Source organism: Eurytemora carolleeae, unplaced genomic scaffold (assembly GCF_000591075.1).
Source record: "Eurytemora carolleeae unplaced genomic scaffold, Eaff_2.0 scaffold535, whole genome shotgun sequence".
Taxonomy (NCBI): domain Eukaryota; kingdom Metazoa; phylum Arthropoda; class Copepoda; order Calanoida; family Temoridae; genus Eurytemora; species Eurytemora carolleeae.
The window spans coordinates 204857-208447 of record NW_019396437.1 but is presented as its reverse complement, the minus strand read 5'-3'; the positions used below and the strand labels follow the sequence as shown (position 1 = coordinate 208447).

The 3591-nt window shown below is 33.3% G+C and overlaps 1 long non-coding RNA gene across 2 annotated transcripts; it reads left to right on the top strand.

The window, feature by feature from the left end:
* The first annotated feature begins 247 nt into the window (after positions 1-247).
* Positions 248-2907, top strand: LOC111703327 (uncharacterized). Of its 2 annotated transcripts, none has more exons than XR_002765592.1 (3): positions 248-322; positions 1713-1835; positions 2803-2907. It is a non-coding gene; the product is annotated as an uncharacterized LOC111703327 (long non-coding RNA). The 2 variants fall into 2 exon arrangements; XR_002765593.1 differs by lacking the exon at positions 248-322 and adding an exon at positions 366-384.
* The last annotated feature ends 684 nt before the right edge of the window (positions 2908-3591 follow it).

The window sequence follows — 3591 nt, the reverse complement described above, 5'->3', positions numbered from 1 at the left end:
GGAATATGTCGTCATTGTAAGTAGTTCAAATGAACAACCGTATAAACGAACAATAGTTCATGTGAACAATAAGTTCAAACCGGAGTAGTTCAAACATGTATCCACCGAATCCACCCCCTATTTATCGCTACTGTTTCTGAACAGAATAACTGAACCTAATATGATTAAACTATAAAGTGTAGTTCGCCTCATTGTCCGCTAGGTGGCTCTAGTGTAGTAGGTGGGGCTTCCCGCTTCAGCTGATTATCTTATATCTATCTATCTATCTATCTAAGCAAGCGGGGGAGTGACGAATCAGGCAGATTTCAGAATTCAGGACTAGGTAGGCAGGCAGGCCGCAGACAGTTAACCAGGGAGTGTGATTTACTCCTATTAAGCCGGGAGGTGTTATTTAAAAAAGTTTTTTCTAGAATTTGAATTTTTTTCTGTAGAAATGACGCGCTGTGCTTAAAACGAGAAACTCTTTTTTATTTATATTTATATAGTTACATCCTCACAATTATACTAGGTGCATTTTACATTTAAACCGTTAACTAGCTGTTTCTTTTGTCTATTTGCTCTCATCATTCGATTTTGAATTTATGAATTAATTTCTAAATTTCTTAAGTATGCAAACAAATTGGTAGTATCAGAGAGAGAACTATTTTTGGGTAATTTCTTAGAGAACGATTTTTGTAATCCCCCCCCCCCCCTCCTTTCAATGCGGGGGGGGTCCATATAGTGTTCTCTAATAAAATTAACCAATGTGTTCAAACACTGAGCTTCTAATTTTTAAATTTTATATTGTTCTTCGTTATTAACCCTATCTCTGCTGGGGTACTTGAAAACCAGGATATGCTGGGGGGGGGGTCAATTTGACCCCCCCCTCCCTCTAAATCCCATGTTTGATGTCCAAATATGACCAATGATACATCATTGGAAAGCTCTTGTGCTCTACTTTTAGAATCTGCAAAAATTAAAGTTGTTATTGCAAAATCCAGTTTTAAAGTAAAAATGTTTGCAAAAAATAAATTTGTCCCAAAAAATGAAAAATTATAAATTTTTGAAAAGCCCTTGACCATACCATTTCAAATATGCAAAAGTTATTACAAAATTTTAAGTAACCTAAATTTTAATCAAGAAAAACTAAAAATGGGCAAATTTCTTTCGACAGCTTGTTTGCAAAATATTTGCAATTTTTTTTCGCAAAACTTGTGCAATTCGTTTCCTTATGTCAAAGGCTTTCCAAAAAGCTAAATTTTATCAAAATCTGACAAGTGGAAGTGGGACAAAACAATGATTTAGTTTGTTAGAGGAAAAAGCAGTCATTCACGCAGTATGCCTGAGGACTCAGGCAGTTAGTATTAAAGCCCGGTTTTAGGCCTAATGGGAGGGCATTGGGTATGTAGGAAAAGTCAGAAAATTTCAATAGCCTCAGACCAATACTTTTTGAGTTATTCAAAAAAACTACAAGGGGGGGGGGGTTAACTATGAAAAAAAAAACAGGCAATCCAAACAATAATATCTTTATTCCAGAATTATTGCGAGCTAGTTCCTATTGCTGGATCTTTGTGCTATATTTTTTATTTCTTTTAATCACAGAATTATTGCGAGCTAGTTCCTATTGCTGGATCTTTGTGCTATATTTTTTAATTCTTTTTATTTCAGAATTACTGCGAGCTAGTTCCTATTGCTAACTCTTTTTGCTATAATTTAAATTCTTTTAATTACAGAATTATTGCGAGCTAGTTGCTATAGCTAGCTTCCATAATGGAGCAACCTATTCCGGTGAAAGAGGTTAAAATCCTCGAAACCGCCGAGGATATTCAGGAGAGAAGAGAACAAGTACTTAATAGGTTAGTAGAACTATTTCAGATTATGTAACAGTCATAACCAGAATGATCCGGAATCAATTGACGATAAATCAGACGATTTTACAATAATATGATCAATGTAACGATTATTAAAAAATAGCCCTAGTCCTCCCATTTCCAAAATGTAGTCTGCCTTTATCGTGCGTTCTAAATCACAGGAGATATCAATTAGAAAATTTTTGTTTTATTAAATAGAAACTAAATCTAACCCAAACTCTTTTTATCTCGTGCAATTTTTAACTCACTGAAAAGGCAGACTACGTTGTTTTGGTAATAGCTATTTTGTGATTATCTTTTCACCACTCATATATTTAAGTATATTTGTAAAATTAGATTCACAAATGAACTTTTTCAAAGATTATTGAAAAGTTTACTGATTTATTGTCAATTAATTCCTAGTCTTTCTGGTTATGACTGTATGACTGTAAAAAATCAGACTCTCAAACCCATATTAAGAACATTCCTATGATTCTCCCGAGTTCCTCAATCAAAATTTGAGACAACAGAGGATTGCTAAATACTTAATATATATAGATTATGAAATATTGATTTTCCTTGTCAATCAATCCCCTCCCCCCATCCAGCCAAAGCTTTTGCATGACAATTTGGAACGATTAAAGGAAAGCTAGCCTAGCAAGTTAGCTTTTTTAATCTTGGGATCTAGCATTGATCTCCAACTTTTGCAGAAATAGATATTCGGTAATGGCAAATGGTTAAATTTGATTCAGGGATCAAGCTTTTATCCTCAATTTTTCATGCTAGACTAGACATACAGCTGAGCTACTCCAGGGCCAATGCAGCTTGAAAAGATGTGCTTTATAAGCATAAATACAACAACTTCAAATTATCTTTCAAATAATCTGAAGAAAAAAACTTCATACATTTTGCCTGAAAGAACTCTGGGTTCAAAAACGTTAAAGAATTAAATTTTAAAATTGAAATATTTTAGGTATCATGAATTTAAGGTGTCAGCTCGCCAGAGGCGTGAGAAACTCGAGGACAGCAGAAGGCAAGTTTTTTTTATTTTCATTTTTATGAAGAAAAAGCTTAATATTGAAATTCGAAGATTTGAGAAAAAATAAAACATTGTTGCACCAATTTAGCGGAAAACATATTTTACATAATTTTTGAGCTGGGGGGGGGGAGATAGGGGAATGTCCCCAGTCCAGCTTTTCAAGGCCAGCTCATTAAAAAAGGACCTGTAATTTTAATAGAAAGGGTACGTGCTAATAAGGTTTAAAAATAATATAAAAAGCTTGCCAAATTATAAAATATTTATTTTCATAATTGTGACAAAAATTAATATTTGAAAAATAAATAAATTTAAGATTATAACTTAAATTTTAAAAAAAGTTATCGACTATTTTTTATTTTTTTTTTTAAACCCTGACCAGCCCTTTTGTTGCTGCAAAATATGTGTTTAATTACGAAGTTAAAAAAGTGAAGAATTGTTTGAGCGCTCTCGTGTAAGTGGCCTAGAGTAAGTTGTTTTTAAGTTAAAGAGAAAAAAACCACAGGGGGGGGCATAGGGAACTCAGTAGTTAAAATAATTTCTTTATTACAACTATTATAGAAACATTTAATTCTTGTTCTATTTGAGAATCTGACTGAAATATACGAGGCGTTAAATATATTTTAATACGATTATTTTCACCACGAGCCATGCTTCTGTTAAATAATAATAAAATAAAAACGAACACGACATAATGGAGCCTTTGAGCTAACGCGACGGGGGGGG